Source organism: Pantherophis guttatus, chromosome 8, assembly GCF_059756535.1.
Source record: "Pantherophis guttatus breed Tessera chromosome 8, ASM5975653v1, whole genome shotgun sequence".
Classification (NCBI taxonomy): domain Eukaryota; kingdom Metazoa; phylum Chordata; class Lepidosauria; order Squamata; family Colubridae; genus Pantherophis; species Pantherophis guttatus.
In genome coordinates this window covers 7,825,578-7,843,441 of record NC_142070.1, presented here as the reverse complement: position 1 = coordinate 7,843,441, position 17,864 = coordinate 7,825,578, and the positions used below count along the sequence as shown (strand labels likewise).

The 17,864-nt window shown below is 38.1% G+C and overlaps 1 long non-coding RNA gene across 1 annotated transcript; it reads right to left on the bottom strand.

Annotated features, from left to right (window-relative positions):
• Positions 1-6,247: 6,247 nt before the first annotated feature.
• Positions 6,248-17,167, bottom strand: LOC117673637 (uncharacterized). The gene is made up of 4 exons (XR_015729150.1): positions 17,060-17,167; positions 13,626-13,752; positions 7,760-7,829; positions 6,248-6,589 (listed from the first exon to the last, which is right to left on the bottom strand). It is a non-coding gene; the product is annotated as an uncharacterized LOC117673637 (long non-coding RNA).
• Positions 17,168-17,864: the final 697 nt, after the last annotated feature.

Below are 17,864 nucleotides of genomic sequence, written 5' to 3'. Positions count from 1 at the left end.
TGGAGTCTTAGTGGAAAACCAACTAAATATGAGCCAGCAGTGTGCAGCGGCAGCCCAAAAAGACAATACAATCCTAAATTGCATTAACAGAGGGATACAATCAAGATCAAGTGACGTACTAATACCACTCTATAAAGCCTTAGTAAGACCACACCTAGAGTACTGCATCCAGTTTTGGTCACCACACTATCAAAAACTTGTTGAGTCTCTAGAAAGAGTGCAGAGGAGAGTAACCAGAATGATTAGGGGACTGAGACTAAAACATATGAAGAATGGTTACAGGAACTGGGCATGGCTAGTTTAGAGAAGAGAAGGACCAGAGGAGACATGTTCCTGTATTTGAGGGGCTGCCACAGAAAGGAGGGGGGTCAACCTATTTTCCAAAGCACTTGAAGGCCAGACAAGGAATAATAGATGGAAACTGATCAAGGAGAGATTCAACCTGGAAGGAAGGAGGAACTTTCTGACAGTGAGAACAATCAACCAATGGAACAGAAGTTGTCTTCAGAAGTTGTGGGAGCTTCATCACTGGAGGCTTTCAAGAAAAGATTGGGCTGCCATTTGTCAGAAATGGTGTAGGGTCTCCTGCTTAAGCGGAGGGTTGGACTAGATGACCTACAAGGTCCCTTCCAACTCTGTTGATCTGTTAAATTGCTGATGATTCAATGTTTGGGATTTTGGCATTCAAGCTGGGATGCAGTTTCGATTTGACTGTTTGAACCCAGTGGCCTGTGGTTTATTCGAAACGTATTAATTAAATAAACAATGGGTCTGGTACAAAGTACGAATGAAGATCTGTTGCTCAGTTTGTTTCACCTTTTTATGAGTGAAGAGCCATGGTGGAGCAGTGGTTAGAAGGCAGTATTGCAGGCTAACTCTGCCGATTGCCAGCAGTTCGATCCTGACCGGCTCAAGGTTGACTCAGCCTTCCAAGTTTCGGTAAAATGAGGACCCAGATTGTTGGGGGTGACAGGCTGACTCTGTAAACTGCTTAGAGAGGGCTGTAAAGCACTGTCAAGCGGTATGTTAATCTAAGTGTTATTGCTATTATTCTAGTCACTGTTTTTCAAGTGAAGTCCACACATCCGAAAATTGCCAAATTTGAAATACACTGTTCTGGTTGCTTTCATTGTCTATAATTGTGCCGGTTTTAAGCTATGATAAAGTAAAGAAATATTATCGAGGTGAAATAATAAAAGAAAAGAATTAGTTTTTATAATTTTCTGCATTTCTTTTTTCATAGACTTAAAAAAATACAGGTAATCCTTAATTTACAAGCATTTATTTATTCTGCCTTGCAGGAAGCTGGGCTGACCACTATTGCTCCTGCCTCTTCTCTGCTAACGCCCAGCAAGGGAGAAGTTTGCATGAATGGGCAGAGATGGGCAGTGAGGGGCATGCCCGAGTGATGCTCCTGCACCGATAACATCTTCCCTTCCCCTGTGGAAAAATCGGGACCTTTTTTACTATGTCCTAGGGCGATTCCAGACAAATGGATATCCAGTCTCTTCTTAAGAAGCTTCAGTGATGGAGCATCCACAACTTCTGAAGGCAAGTCGTTCCACTGATTGATTGTTCTCACCGTCAGGAAATGTCTCCTTAATTTTAAGTTGCTTCTCTCCTTGGTTAGTTTCCATCCATTGCTTCTTGTCCTGCCTTCAGGTGGTTTGGACAATAGGTTGACCCCATCTTCTTTGTAGCAGCCCCATAGATAGTGGAACACTGCTATCATCTCACCCCTGGTCCTTCTTTTCACCAGACTAGATATATCCAATTCCTGAAACTGGTCCTAATATGTTTTAGTCTGCAACCCCTTAATCAACTTAATTATCTTCTCTGAACTCTTTCCAGAGTCTCAATATCTTTTTTATATCTAATAGTTCTAACATTTCCCTCTTAATTTGCATTTAGGAGAAAAGCTAATTAACTAATTCTGGCCATTTCAAAAATAATATATATATATATATATTAAATTATCAGATAATTAACGTAGCCTGCCTTTTCTTTTCGCTCTCTCTGCTGATGACTCACCATGATCTTGAAACTTAAACCACATCTGGCTTTTAGGAGAAATCTCTGTTTGAAGAAAAAGGAAGGAATCTGGCTGCCAGACACATTAAGGGGAAGCCCAAGATATTATCTTAATTAAGGCAGTTGGTGGATTCTGGTTGTTATTTCTTGTAAGAGCCCAGGAATATTTTGAAGAGAATTCAGTTCACTTGATGTCAGGTTTCCAAGTAATAATCGCATATCAAGCAAAACTCCGAGGCAGTTGAAGTCCTCAAGGCATATCTTTATTGGAAATATCATATTGGCACAGATCTGGTGAAAACCGACTTTTCACCTAACTAAACTAAACCTAACTAAAAGTAGTTTTTAGTTTTCACCTAACTAAAAGTAAAAGTTTGTCCCTTCCCTCCCAGACTCTCAGTCACATGGTCCAATCAGCATACAGTCCAGTTGCTAGGTAACCTCAGTCTCCTCCTTCTGAACACCTGTAGGAATGTCCTTGGTTCCCAAGGGAAAGCATTTTGTTTTGGCTACAGCATCCCAGCTACCGTGTTTTTCCAAAAATAAGACCTAGTCAGAAAGTAAGTCCTAGCTTGATTGCACCCAATATAAGCTCTCTCCCCAAAATAAGCCCTGATTAAGACCCTGGCCACTCCAAGATGCACAGGGAAAAATTAAGCTAGGCTGGGGATGGCGGGGTGGAGCTGCCCTACTACTTACCTTTAGACAGTTGCAGCTAGGCGCCGCACACCTCGTCCCATTTCTTCTGCAGCCAGCAAGGCTTTCCTGAAGGCCTCTGTAGCCGATAACAAAGCTCGGGATTAATCCTAAACTCTGTTACTGGCTACAGAGGCTTTCAAGTAAGCCTTGCTGGCTGCAGAAGAAATGGTCCGAGGTGTGCGAGGCCTGGCAGCAACTTTCCAAAGCCGAAAAAGTTCCTGAAGGCCTCTGACAGCGAAAAGGAGGCCAGGAGTGAGGAACGCAAGTGGACAATATACTCCCTGAAAATAAGACCTCGTGCCTTTTTGGGTGGCAAAAAAAATATAAGACAGGGTCTTATTTTCGGGGAAACACGGTGTCTCTATTCCCCCCCTTACTATCCTTCTGTTCCAGTATGTGTCAGCACTGAAGCGGAAAAATAAAAATGCCCTCAGTTCAGCCAGCTTCAGGGTTGACACTTGGTAGTGGACTACAGAAGATCCTCGATGAACAACCAGTCCTTTAGTGACGGTTCAAAGTTACAACGCCACTGAAAAAAGTGACTTAAGATCGTTTTTCGAACTTGCAACCATTGTAGCATCTCGATAATCACGTGGTCAAAATTTGGCTGCTTGGCAACTGACCCACATTTATGACAGTAGCAGTCTCCTGAGGTCAGGTAATCACCTCTTGCGACAAGCAAAGTCACTGGGGAAGCCAGATTCGCTTAACAACCTTGTTACTAACTGAACAACTGCAGTGATTCAGTGACAAAAAAGTCGTAAAACGGGGCAAAGCTCGCTTAACAACTGTTTTGCTCAGCTATAGAAATTTTGTGCTCAATTGTGGTTGTAAGTTGAGGACTACCTGCCTTGCACTTCCTTGTCAGACTCACGTGATGCCCTTTGTTATATTTCCTTTCCCTCCATCTTTATATTGGCAGGGTCATTGAGTGCATTCCTTGTTTAAGTTGCTGGTTCCAACCTCAAATCATCTGGTGACCATTTATGTTCTAGGCTTGGGCATGCAAGCAGGATCGATAAATTCCACCCACAAAATTATTTCTCAGAAAATATTAGGGTGCTGCTTTCCGCAATGTCCAGGAATTGAGAGTTTTATTTATTTATTTTATTTATTTGTCAAACATGTAGAAGATAACAGATATAAGTATAAACATGATTATGAATATAGAAAATGGATACGAATAAATGGGGACAGTAGGACAGGGACGGTAGGCACGCTGGTGCACTTATGCACGCCCCTTACAGACCTCTTAGGAATGGGGTGAGGTCAGGGGTGAAATGTAAAATTTGTTACTACCGGTTCTGTGGGCATGGCTTGGTAATGTGACTGCATGGGCATGGCCAACTTTTTTTAAAAAAAACTTTTCAAAGCATTTTTTCTAATGCTTTGAAAAGCCTCTGCCGATCAGGCAACTCAGCTGGGATCGTCAGAGACTTTTCAAAGCATTTTTTTACCACCTCTTCAGCCAAGAGGTTGCAGAAAAAAAATGCTTTGAAAAGCCTCTGACGATCCCAGCTGAGCCGCGCGATCATCAGAGGCTTTTTTTTTACTTTTAAAAGCATTTTTTCGTCGGAAGAGGTTGTAGAAAAAAATGCTTTTAAAAGTTTTTTTAAAAAACTTTTTAAAAAGTTGGGCATGGGGGGGGCACAGAGATTTTTGCCACCGGTTCTCTGAACCGCCCGCTGCCATCGCTACCGGGTCGGGCAATCTGGTCCGAACCGGGAGCGTTTCACCCCTGGGTGAGGTCAACAGTAGACAATCTAAGGTTAAAGTTTTGGCGGTTTGGGGATGAGACCACAGAGTCTGGTAGTGCATTCCAGGCATTGATCACTCTGTTGCTGAAGTTGTATTTTGTGCAATCAAGTTTGGAGCAGTTCACTTTAAGTTCGTATCTACTGTGTGCTCGTGTATTATTGCGGAGGAAACTGAAGCAGTCATTGACAGGTAGGACATTGTAGCATTGATAACAATGGAGTTGGAGGTATCAACATCTTTTGAATCTCGATCTGTTTGGGAACCTGTACATACTGGTAGTCCTTGACTTAGAACCACAACTTAAATTTTTACTGTATTTTAAAATATGGGTATTTTAAATTATGGGTATCAATTCAGCCAAATTTATTTAATTCATTTTATTCGATTTTAAATTTTGTATATGTATGTGTTTTATTTTATGGCTGTTCACCGCCCTGAGTCCTTCGGGAGTAGGGCGGTATAGAAATTCAATAAAATAAATAAATAAATAAATAAATAAATAAACTGGGACCAGAATTTCCATTGCTAAGGCAGTTTTTAAGTGAGTTGCGTCTGATTTTATGAACTTTTCTGCTACAGTTGTTAAGTGAACTATTTGGTCGTTAAAGGAATCTGGATTCCCCCGTTGACTTTATTTGTTGAAAGCTGGCTAGGAGGGTCACAAAAGGTGATCAGATGACCCTGGGATGCTGCAACCATCCTAAATACATGCCAGTTGCTAAGCAGCTGGATTTTGATCATGTGATTGTGGAGATGCTGTGACTTTCACAACTGTGAGGATCCTTTGTGACTTTTTTCAGTGCCATTGAAATTTTGAGCAGTCACTAAACAAATGGTTGTAAGTCAAGGACTACATGTACTACATTCCAAAAATTGCTTTTGTTGAAGAGTTGTGAAAGTTTTCAGATATAAAAGTGTCTTCGAATTTCGCTATGGAAAGTCCATTTACATGTCATGACACTGCTGTCCCAACTGTGGTCCTTTTACACATACATGTAGTTGGGGCATGTAATAGCATCATAGCTTCTGTCAAGCAAAGTCAATGGGGAAGCCAAATTCACTTAACAACTATGTTGCTAACTTAACTATTTCAATGATTCATTTAACAACAGTGGCAAGTTAGGCCGTAAAATGGGGCAAAGTTCACTTAACAAATGTCTCACTTAGCAACATAAATTTTGGGCTCAATTGTGGCCATATATTGAGGATTGCCTGTATAATGTTTAATTTTAAGGCTATGTCTGCTGGATGGAGGACGTCTAGTAATCCTATTTAGAGCTGAATTTTTCTTGTGTTCTGGCTAGGAATTTGGGAATTTCTAATCCCCAAAGCTCTAATGGATGTCCAGCGAGGAGAAATCTTTTTTTTTCTTTAGCATAAGCCAAAATATTAGCAGTCCTCTATCTTGTATTCTTTGGCTCAGTGCAAATTACTTGTTTGTCTTTTATTTTTTATACATTTATTTTTCCGAGCCTGCGACTCTTAAGCCCGCTCCATGCCAAATTCAACTTCAAAAGAGAAACATTTTTGAACTAGCTTCACAGAAAGAAAGGAAGGTCCATGCTCCATTTCCTAATTTTTGATCACTCCTTTAGCTGAAGGCATGAAGGTTAAAAAAAAAATTCAAGATGGCGGCTTTAATCACTTTGTGGCCGCCATCTTGATTTTTTTTAACCCTCTTGCAGATGTCTCATGTCAGATGATGTAATTTTTCAACAAGAATATACTGCAAGTGGAATACAAATACACACATCTAAAATCATGTCAAATTTGTGACTTTATATTGGTTGAAAAATAGAAGCACTGTAAACTGAACAAGATCAAATACAAATCTGGATGCTACATTTCTACAATGGCAAAGCTTTGTTTTGTGTCAGATGTGTGCGTTGTGTAAATCAACCAGTTTGGTAAATTTATCATTTGAGTATGTGGGAATGTAGGATTTGGGTTTATTCAGTAATCAGATTATGGATTATGGATTATTCATTATGAATTTTCAGAAGCTGATTACGTATCTATACGAAGAGAATAATTTGTGAAGCAGCATCTCCAAAACTTAGTTTGAACTTCATTTTCTGGCATTGTTTCTTTCCATAATTTTCTGTGAAGAAAGCAGAGGAAGTAGGACACTTGATTAGTTTTCTCAACCTACAAAAAGTTGCATTGAAATTTATTGGCCCTCTTCTGATTGTTCGGCTCCATGTTCTGACTGATAGCTTGATGAAAGCTTAAGAATCATAAAACGAATAACAGAGTAATAGAATAGCAGAGTTGGAAGGAGATCTTCTAGTCCAACCTCCTGCTCAAGCAGGAGACACTATACCATTCCAGACAAATGGTTGTCCAATTTCTTCTTAAAGACCTCCAGTGTTGGTGCTCCTACAACTTCAGGAGGTAATCTGTCAGGAAATTTTTACTTAATTCTAGGTTGCGTCTCTCTTTGATTAGTTTCTATCCATTGCTTCTTGTCCTGCCTTTAGATACTTTGGATAATAGCTTCACACACACATGCACAACCTTCTTTGTGGTAGCCCCTTAAATATTGGGAGACTGCTATCCTATCACCCCAGTCCTTCTTGTCATTAAACTAGACATACCCAACTTCTGCAACTCTCCTTCATAGGTTGATAGCCTACAGATATAAAACGATGAAGAATATAAAATAAGGGAATCCTTCAAATAGGGAACATTCCCTTTAAATCGTAGCGAAAGCAACAGCAAAAATGATAGTTTCTATAGGAAAAGAATCCCATTGGTAAGAAAAGGTCTCAAGGGAGGGATGTTTTAAACACCAAGTGAGCCAGGAATTAATGCAGCTACGTATGTAGAATAACGAGCCACCTGTAATCAGAACTGATTAAATTATCCTCTGGACTGTCTAAGCTTCCCCTCTCTTTGCTGGCTTCCTTGCAAAAGTGGCAAACAAGCCACAGGTACACAACAGGAAATGTCTGGCAATGGGCTAGGATTCGGATGTTTCGAGGACCTGCTATGAGTAATTTTGTGCTAAAGATGAGAAATATGATCAATGCTAACCTTGTGAAAGAAATCACAGAGACTGATATGCAGTAAATAATAAAGTCAGTTTAAATATATATGTATAGATATATAAATACCTGAGCCAACTTTTACTTAGGATGTTTGATTCCCAAGCTTGAGACTGTCTATTTGTGCAGGAATAAAGAAAGATGGGGAAAAAAAGATTTCTTTCCATGCTCCAGCTTGATTTATTGGTCCTCGGACACAGCTAAAGCTCACAATCACTGCTTACCTGTTTAATTATCCTGCCTTGGTCCCCATCAAGGTTCAGACAGCGTTTTTGGCCATTTCTAAAGATCACTCTGCATATATGCAAAGAGAACAAATTAGAGACCAAAGGGTTGTTTGATGTTATTAACATTCAACATTAATTGACTGTCAGTGCAACTGTGGTGAAGCCGATCCACCTGCCCTCCCAACTCTCCAGATTGTCAACTGCAAACTCAACATAGCCACACCAGTTGGCCTCAAACAAGGAAGACCTAAGGCATAACTGGTGAAACCATATGCAAGATTTCCATAACCTTCTGGGGAAAAACCAAACTATACATCCAGCTCAGGGGTTCCATTTACCTTTACTACTGATTCGCAACGGGAGCGCACACACACGCTTCTGCGCATGTGCAGAAGCTTCTACACCTGCGCAGATCGTCCATGTTGACGTTTGGCTGGGTGGGCGGAGCCTCCCGCCACCATTACTACCGGTTTGCAAGAACCGGACCAAACCAGGATGCATGATTGCATGGGGTCATAATGTTGGACACAACATAAAATTATCAGATTGGAAGAACATATGGAACAGAAACCATAAACTAAGAAAATCAGCAGCATATAAAGAAAACGCATATAAAATGTTCTACAGGTGGCAGTTACCCCCTTCGTGAGTAGCGAAAATGTACCCTAAAATGAGCCCCATTTGTTGGAAATGTAAAAAGAAAGAGGGAACATACTACCATATGTGGTGGCCCTGCCCTGAGGCTCGAAAATATTGGCTTAATATTAAAGATAGCCTACAGGAAATTACGAATGAACAATTAGATTTAGAACCGGAACTCTTCCTATTGGGGATCTTCAAAAAAAAATATATGAAGAGCACAAAATATCTAGTATAAGGTGACCAGATTTTAACATTGGTAAAGAGGGACACCATTGTGGGCGTGGCTTATTTTGTGGGCGTGGCTTGGAGGTCATGTGACTGGGTGGGTGTGGCTAGCTGGTCATGTGACCGGGTGGCCATGGCTATATGTATAGGGACTATTCAGAGGGCTGAAAAAAGTCATTTCTGACAGGTCCTCGCACTTTTGACTGGTCCTCACACTTATGTCCATCTTCACATTTATGCCCGTGCAGCATTCTTAACAACCATGTCACTCATTTCACAACTGCTTCTCTTCACCATGGTGACAAGATAGGGCAAAAAAGTAAAATGTGAGGACAGTCGTAAGTTCGAGGACTGGTCAAAAGTGCAAGGGCCAGTCAAAAATAACTTTTTCAGCCCTCCGAGTAGTCCATATGCACAAAAGGACTAACCAGAGGGCTGAAAAGAGTCATTTCTGACAGGTCCTCGCACTTTTGACTGGTCCTCACACTTATGACCATCCTCACATTTATGCCCGTGCAGCATTCTTAACAACCATGTCACTCATTTCACAACTGCTTCTCTTCACCATGGTGACAAGATAGGGCAAAAATGTAAAATGTGAGGACAGTCGTAAGTTCGAGGACTGGTCAAAAGTGTGAGGACCAGTCAAAAATAACTTTTTCAGCCCTCTGAGTAGTCCATATGCATAAAAGGATACAGCAATAGAGAGGGATGAAGGAAGGGAAGGGAAATTAGAGTAGGAGTGAGGGGAAGAGAGGGAGGAAGAGAGGAGGAGAAGGAGAAAGGAAGAGGAAATAGGGAGGAGAAGAAGAGGGTGGGGGGAAGAGAAAGTAAGAAGGAAAGAAAAGAGAGAGGTGGTAGGTTTGAGGAGAAAGATTGCTGTACAATAAAAAAGATGAAAAGAAAGAAAGCCAATCCCAAACAAATATAAAGATATTAAGATAAAGAATGAATTGTTAAACTTTAAAGAACAAAAGAGAACAAATATGAATAAATAGCAATAATTAGAAACACACATACAAACATGCAATGTATTTTCTTTGAACAGAATATTTGGCTGGTTCACAAATTTAAACAGCGTTTAGTCATTTCAATTAAATTTACAATTTCTATATTTCCTTTTTGCCATATTTATTCCTCATCTATTTTTTTAAAAAAAACAATATTACCCTTCATCCTCATCTCTAATCTTAATCAAATTCAATTTTTCCCTTCTATTCTATATTATACCCCTTCCCATTGTCATCTATTTTTATATCCATCCTCACATTGGTTAATTATGTAATTATGTAATACAGTTATTTAATACAAATTCAGCATTTTAATATAAATCAATTAGTTATATAACTATCTTTTTTGTATATTAATCAATATGAACATGAATATTCCAATTATTTCCATGCAATCCAATTTCTTACAAATCAATTAATTATATTTACCAATAATAATAAACCAAATAATTTCCCCCATATATTTCTCCAAACCACAACTTAACCATTTCTGCTTTCAACACAGTATACAATAGTATCTCAATTATTACAATTCCCTAGTTAAAAAGAGCTTTTTTTTCTTTTGTGTTTTAAAATCTTGAACTCTCCTCTTTTGCCCTAAATTTCCCATTGTCTGTACCTACCTTTTTTGGTGAGGAAAAAGAAAAGAATTCTGCTGCCTAATTTTCCAACGTTGCACCAAACAAGCCAACAGCCTGTTTCACTTTCAGTTTCCTTTTGAGCTTGGTTTGCAGAAGGAGAAAAAAAAATCTGCTGGAGCAATTTAGCAAGCAGCAAGAGCCCTCCGCAAAACAGCTGAGAGGGGGAAGCCGAGCTAATCAACGTAGGGCGGCCCTTTGAAGCCCCCTGGCAAGAGTTTAAACAGTTTTTTTCCCTCTAGCCATCAGCTGGGACTCAGGAGGCAGAATGAAAAATCGGGACTTTTTTAAAACGCCGCGGGACGCGGGACAAATTGCTCAAAAGCGGGACTGTCCCGCCAAAAGCGGGACTTCTGGTCACCTTAATCTAGTACTACACATATTAACTGCTGCCAGGATGGACTTTGCTCAATGTTGGAAACAGGCATGCACACCCGCAGAGAAACTTGTCATACAAAAGGTCATGAATTGCGCAGAAATGCACAAATTAACGCTGAGTTTAAAAGATAAAGAGGCATCGATATTTTACAATGTGTGGGAACAGTGGTATAACTGGATAGAGCGGAGATAGATTAAAGATAGATAGTTATTAAGTATAAGTAATAGATAAAATAAGAATGTAAATACGCACAATTTAATTTTTGTAAATAATGCACAAATTATTGTCACAAGAAAAACACCACAAAGAGCTGTTGTTGAGTGATATAATTTTTTATGTTTTTAATGTAATAAAAGTTCTTTTTTTTTTAATTTTAAAAACAAACTTTATTCAATATAAAAAGATAAAAATTATACAAAAACTTTCTTAACTCTAAAAATACATTCAAGACTACTTATAAACAAACTAACTAACAAACAGGATTACCTGTCTATAGTATATAAGTACCCAAATATATACATTCATCTTTATTTCTCTTATCTTAATGACGGTGTGTATTTATTACCTTGATTTTCTCCTATATTTGACATTACTTTTTTTTCCGTTTATTGATCCAATCGTACCATCTGTCCCATATTTGGAAATATTGTGAGTCTTCCTTATCATTTAATTTTAAAGTTAATCTATCCATTTCTGCGCATGTAAATATCTTTTGAATTATTTGCTGATCTGTTGGTAACTGTTCTGATTTCCAGGATTGAGCTAATGTTATTCTGGCTGCCGTAATTATATGTAACATGATGTATTTTATTTCCTTTCTACTACTTTTTTTGAGTATACCTAACAGGAAGATTTCAGGTTTTAGTCCAATATCTTCTTCTTCTTAACGTTATCCGTTATTTCTATTATCCATGTTCTAATTTTTAATTTCTAAGTATATTAGTAAATGGGGAATTAACAATTTTTTTTTGAAATAAGTAGAGGGGTACGACAAGGGTGCCCACTCTCACCTTTGCTCTTTATTTTAACCCTAAAGAATGTGCTTAGAAGAATTAGACAAAATAAAAATATAAAAGGACTTAAAGTAAAAGGGGAAGAATACAAGGTCCAAGTCTTCGCAGACGACCTTGTATTCTTCATAGAGGACCCACTAAAAACACAATTAAAATTAATGGAGGAGATAGAGAAATTTGGCAGGGTGGCTGGGCTAAAAATTAATAAAGACAAGACCAAGATATTAGCTAAAAATTTAACAATAAAACAAATAGAAGATTTGGAACAACAATCAGGATTGCAAGTAGTTAAGAAAATAAAATATTTAGGTATAAATCTGACAATTAGAAACATGGCCATTATAGACAACAATTATGGAGAGCTAATACAACAAATTAAAAAAGACCTAGAGAGATGGGGGAAACTTAAATTATCGCTACTGGGAAAAATCGCGGCAATAAAGATGAACATACTTCCAAGGCTCCTCTACTTATTCCAAACTATTCCTGTTAAATTAGAGAAATTTTTTTTTACAAATTTGAACACCATAATTTCCAAATTTATATGGGATGGGAAAAAAACAAGGATAAATTTAAAAATTCTACAGGATGATAGAACTAGAGGAGGCTTTGGCCTACCAGCCTGGGAAAAATATTATAAAGCAGCAAGTTTAATTTGGATTAAAGATTGGGTTAATTTAGATAATCAAAGAATATTGAAATTAGAAGGCCATGATTTATTAAAAGGGTGGCATGCTTATTTGTGGAATATTGGAAATAAAACATATAAACACTTCAAAAATCACATAATAAGAAACTCACTAATTGGCACCTGGTTGGAAATTAAAAATAAACATTATATGAAAGTCCCAGGCTGGATATCTACACTAGAGGCAGCAATACACCCTAATATATATCAGCCACTCAAAAAACAATACGATATAAAGATGTCTTGGATATACATGGAAAACTAAAAACATGGCAGGAGCTCAGGGACCAGGGCATAGAAATAGACTGGTGGCCATACCTATTAATACAAACCAGATATAAAAAAGACAATGATGAAGGAGGAGTCGAGATAAAACCAAACCAGTTAGATAAATTATTAGAAACCAAAGAGGGAAAAATAATTTCAAAGTTCTACAAATACCTTCTAGAATTTGATTTGGCAGAAAACATAGTTAAAGGTCAAATGATAGCTTGGGCTAGAAACATTGGAAGGAGTATACAATTAGAAGAATGAGAAATGATATGGGAAAATAATTATAAAATCACAAAGGCAACAACACATAAAGAGAACCATTATAAAATGTGGTACAGATGGTATCTAGCCCCGGCAAGATTGGCAAAGATGTATGCAAATTTCAATCCGATATGCTGGAGTAAACAAATACAGGGAACCTTTTATCATCTCTGGTGGCTTTGCCCTAAAATTAAAAAATTATGGGAAAAAAATGTAATAAAAGTTCAATAAAGTATATATAAAAAAAAATGGGCACATTTTATCATATGTGGTGGACTTGCGTCAAAGGCAAAAAAAATTGGGCAAAGATACACAGGTGGCTAGAAAAAATTATAGGGAAACATGTAGATTTCAAACCTGAATTGTTTTTATTAAGTATAATATCAGGAAAAAAAATGATAAGAAAAATACGTACTTAATATTACATGTTTTAAAAGCAACAAGGATTATATTCGCACAATACTGGAAAAATGAAGATATACCATGAGATGAGCCAGGAAGATACTAGATTATGCAGAAATGGATAGATTGAAATTGCAAATTAAACAGAAAGAAGATACGGAATATTATCAAACATGGAATCTATTTTACCAATGGTGTGGGGAGGAAAGGGGTGGAAATTAAGAATGTAAATTTGTATTGTGAAGCAAATTATATACCCAGACAACACAATGTTTATTAAGCAGTAAGAAATGTATTTAATAGAAAATTATTTTTTTTAAAAAACTACTTACATCAGTTCTTCATAAACACAGCTGCTGGTTGGTCTGTGGTACTCGAATTTAGCCACACGTTCCATGTTCACAGACAGCATCCCTCCTCTTTTGCACAAACAGTGCTCACGGCCAGAGGTAGATTGTTCTGCCAGGGATCATATAGAGAAGGTGAATTGATTTCACCAATCGTTTATGGAAGTGTTTGTCAACCCAAGGACTTTAAGGTGAGTGGACTTCAACTCCCAGAATTCTGGGAGTTGAAGTCCACTCATCTCAATGTTGCTAAATTTGAGAAACACTGCCGTAAGGTATGGGAGGGTTGGCTTCTGAGCTTTCCATCAGAGGGATGTCTCCTTGAAGAAAACACAAGGAAAATTTTGCTTTGCTGTGTGGACATTGGCATATGCTCTGTTTTACTTAATTGCATTTTTTTTTTCTGCTTTAATTTATATGCCGCCCTTCTCCGGAGACTCAGGGCGACTTACAATGCGTTAAGCAATAGCCTTCATACTTTTGTATATTTATACAAAGTCAGCTTATTGCCCCCACAAACTGGGTCCTCATTTAACCTACCTTAGAAAGGATGGAAGGCTGAGTCAACCTTGAGCCTAGCGAGATTCAAATTTGCAGTAATTGCAAGCAGCAGTTGTTAATAACAGTGCTTAGTCCCCCCCCCATTTTTTTCCTAAGATATGTAAGGTGATGGACATGCTTCCTCCCACTCATCCTGTTGTTATACTAATAACAGAAGTAAGGCAGAACTGGAACTCACAGCCTCCCGATGGCTAGCCTGGTATCTTAACCACGACACCAAACAAAGGGATGAGATGTGCAAAGTCTAGCTTGACCTCTGCACTACGTTTCCCCAACCTGGTGCCCTCCAATCTGTTGGCTATAACCTCCATGCTACTCCACCCCAGCTAGCATAGCTGTAGTGAATGAACATGCTTCAAATTGTTGTCCATAATATGTGGAAGATTTGGATCTTCTCTTCTGTTTCATTTTATCTTTTATTTTTTCAGTTCCCCCCCCCTCTCTCTTAAGGGGATGCATCTAATGGGACCAAAAAAAGGGCCTTGTCTGTGGTGGCTCCTTCCTTGGGGAACATAATCCTTATAGAAATAAGATTGACCTCCACTTTGACATTGTTTTGCAAGGATCTGAAGACATGGGTTCCCAACAGACCTGGGGACCTCAGAATGATAGGGAGCCCATCAAGTGATTAGTTTGATAGTTGTTGCCAGAGGGTGGGAGGTTGGGGGGTTTGTCAGCCACCTGGAGTCACCATGAGTGAGGTGGGAGCCCATATAGAAAGAAAGAAAGAAAGAAAGAAAGAAAGAAAGAAAGAAAGAAAGAAAGAAAGAAAGAAAGAAAGAAAGAAAGAAAGAAAGATGGGAGGAAGGAAGGAAGGAAGGAGAGAGAGAAAGAAATAAAGAGAGAGAGAGAGAGATTGAGAGAGGGGGAAGGAAAAAAGGAAGAAAAGAAAGAGAGTGAAAGGAAAGAAGAGAGAAAGAAAGAAAGAAAGAAAGAAAGAAAGAAAGAAAGAAAGAAAGATTGAGAGAGATGGAAAGGAAGAAAAGAAGGAAAGAGAGAGAGCGAAAGGAGGGAAGGAAGGAAGGAAAGGAAGGAAGGAAGGAAGGAAAGAAAGAAAGAAAGAAAGAAAGAAAGAAAGAAAGAAAGAAAGAAAGAAAGAAAGAAAGAAAAGCAAGAATAGCCCAGCTGGATTATATTTAGTGATTCTGTTCATATCCTACATATTACCTGGTCCGCTAAAGATCTTCCTCTAATTAAATTGGAATTTTAGACTCACCTGCCTAGGAATAAATCAGTTTAGCCCCTCACCATTATTGGTGTTATTCCCAGGACTACTGGATTAATGTTGCAAAGGTTCAAAGGATCTCTAGACAACAACACTCAGTTAGATTTTTTCTTTGCTTGTTTGGGGCAGTCCCAATTTTTGTAGCAAACATCTGGAAGTTGGATTGACCCCAGGAAAAAAGTTAGGCAACAGTGAGAGCAGCATTTGTTGATTTCACACACACACACACACACACACACACACACACACACACACACACACACACCAATTCCACAACAGTAAAGCATCCAAGTTATGTAAATTATCAATAAAGAAAGAATCAGTTTCTGAGATTTAGCTAGGATAGGAAAAATGTTTCTTTTTTATGTAGGACTATTGATCTATCTATATCATAATATGCTTTGATTTTTCTTTACTGTGATGCACAGACATTCAGCCACTGGATATTATATCCTCTGAAGGAAAGGAAAGGAGAGGAGAGGAGAGGAGAGGAGAGGAGAGGAGAGGAGAGGAGAGGAGAGGAGGAGAGGAGAGGAGAGGGGAGGGGAGGGAAGGGAAGGGAAGGGAACAAAAAAGAAAAGGAAGGAAAGGAGAGGAGGAGAGGAGAGGAGAAGAAAGGAAAGGAAGGAAAGGAAAGGAAAGGCAGAAAGAAAAAAGAAGATAGATAGATAGATAGATAGATAGATAGATAGATAGATAGATAGATAGATAGATAGATAGATAGATAGATGATGGACAAAATTGTCTTGTTTGATTAGGGGAAAATCAATAGCTATATTTTTTAGTGACTGAAAACCCTTTGTGGGCTTTTTGCTGAAAATGGAAATAAATGAACTTCTGATTTATGGGTTTGATAATTAGAGGAGGTGGAATATGGAAAGGAGGGAGCCACAATGTAACCTTAGACAGAGATGATAAAATATAAATATATTTATGACATTATAACTTGTAAACAAGATCAAAGGTCGCTGCTTTATATCTTTACCTTCTTTTCTGCCTCTTTTATTTCCTATCTAGTTCACTTTCCTTTTTCTTTAATTTTGCATTGTTTTCATTTTGTATAAAACTTTTCAACAATGTTGTTTTTAAAAAATGATAGATGGATGGATGGATGGATGGATGGATAGATAGATAGATAGATAGATGATAGATAGATAATAAGCATAGTATATCATGAGGGAAGTGGTTTCTTTCTTTCTTTCATCCTCTTTCTTTCTTTTCTTTCTTTCTTTCTTTCATCCTCTTTCTTTCTTTTGTCTTTCTTTCTTTCTTTCATCTTTCTTTCTTTCTTTCTTTCTTTCTTTCTTTCTTTCTTTCTTTCTTTCTTTTCTCCGTATTTGTGCATTACAATAAAATCAAATCAAACACTATTATGACTTATTCACCAATCTACATGAAAAAAAAAATCCTATCCCAACTAAATGCCAGACACCTTATACTTTCTCTCCCGATCATTGTAAAAACTCAAAACAGTCATCGCACAGGACCAGAAGTAGAGGAGATACAAACAACTTGCACGAAGGAGGAAGGAGCAAGAAGTGGACGAAACAGGAAGGGGGTATTGAAAATCTGGATGTGAGCTTGGAAATGCCTCCATTCTAGAACCAAAAGAGAACCAGATAATTTATTTTACCTGGCAGGAGAGCCACACAGCAAGCCAGAAGGACAAGGAAAATGAGGAAAGTTGGCTTGATCATCTCTGCGCTGAGTCTCCTTTCCTCCTTGTGATCCAGATACAGAAGAACTGATCTTCACCGGATGAACAGTTAATTTATTGCCTAAATTGACGCCCCTTTATTTATCAGAGATCCCTAATCTCTGATTAATCTTTCACTTTCCATTCTCTTATCTTACAAATAAACTGTTCTCTAGATCCTAACTAAAGTACAAGGAGATCGTGTACTCCAAAACACAAACAAAAACAATGTGCTTTCTTTTTAATCCTACACTTTCCCCCCTTCTTTCTTTTTCCTTTTCCTTCCTTCCTCCCTCCCTCCCTCCCTCCCTTCCCTTCCCTTCTCTTCCTTCCCTTTTCTTTCTTTCTTTCTTTCTTTCTTTCTTTCTTTCTTTCTTTCTTTCTTTCTTTCTTTCTTTCTTTTTTAAAAAAAATATTTCATTGAAAAGACAGTGCCATGTCAGGATAACAATGCAAATAAAGTACAACCACAGAAAGATCAATGATAAATAACATACATGCTAATAACTATAACTGTACTATGTTAACAGTAATTGCAACAATACAACCAAAAAAAGAAACCAAAAGAAAATAAAAGAAGACTTCAACTAAGTCTCTCTCTCTCTCCCTCCCTCCCACCTTTCTTTTTCTTTCTTTCTTTCTTTCTTTCTTTCTTTCTTTCTTTCTTTCTTTCTTTCTTTCTTTCCTTCCTTCCTTCCTTCCTTCCTTCCTTCCTTCCTTCCTTCCATCCTTCCTTTCCTCC